Below are 937 nucleotides of genomic sequence, written 5' to 3'. Positions count from 1 at the left end.
CCAGGGCGGCGCCAGACGAGCAGGCGGCACGGCGGCCCGCAGCGGCCAAAAAGCGCCCGCGCGCGGCTCTCCGGCGGCAGCGCCACCTGCAGGCCGAGGGGCGGGGGCGGGAGAAGGCCGCTCCGTGTCCGGAGCTGCGGGCCAAGCCTTCAGTATAAATCGGAGCAGAGCTGCTGTTGTGAAGCTGCTCGCTGCAGCTATGTGCGGCGGTGCGGGACGCACTCGTCTTCCCCTGGCCTGGACATGCTCATTCTCACTTCCGACCTGTGCCCGCGCTGTTTAGACATCGCCGGGGAATTCCCGGGACGGGATTGCAGCCTTCAACATCTGCCTGGCAGTAGTGCAGAAAAGGGGCCAGAATATAGTCCACAATTACGGTTCTTGTGTCTGTCTGGTTTTCTTCAGATATTTCTGCCTCCTACGGGAATGACCTTTGTGTGGTTATTGAAACGTGACCTGGGTAGGTGGTATGGTGCTAGAGTAGCAAGCTGGCAGCTCTCTGTTTGGGGCCCAACACCCTTTCTTGCAATGACTCTTGTCGTGATACTTACTCTGCTCCCATTTCCTGGCACTCAGCTCTTCTGTTGCCTCAGGAAGATGTTTAGATGTTAGCGTTTCTTAGAGTGAGGATGCAACCAGTACCAGGGTGACCCTGCCTAGAACTGAAGTCAGACTATCTCCTTTTCAATATAGGCACAATGTTAGCATGCTTCCAGTTTTACAGAAAATGCATGCCAGTAGGTTGGAGAGATCTTTTGTTCTTTTAGGGCTTGAGACCTGCTTATTTAAAATGTCTATTCCTTGTTTGACATCCCTTACCGTATGAGGATGAAGAAGTAAATAAAGGATATTTGCTAAGAGACTGTAAGGTACCTCTTCATGTAATACAGGTACATCAGTGGTGCTCAAATTTTTGGCCTCACAGCCAGATGAGTGG

Source organism: Gavialis gangeticus, unplaced genomic scaffold, assembly GCF_001723915.1.
Source record: "Gavialis gangeticus isolate Ggan-Ray unplaced genomic scaffold, GavGan_comp1, whole genome shotgun sequence".
NCBI classification, from domain to species: domain Eukaryota; kingdom Metazoa; phylum Chordata; order Crocodylia; family Gavialidae; genus Gavialis; species Gavialis gangeticus.
The sequence above is the reverse complement of the archived record's forward strand: the minus strand, read 5'-3'. Positions refer to the sequence as shown.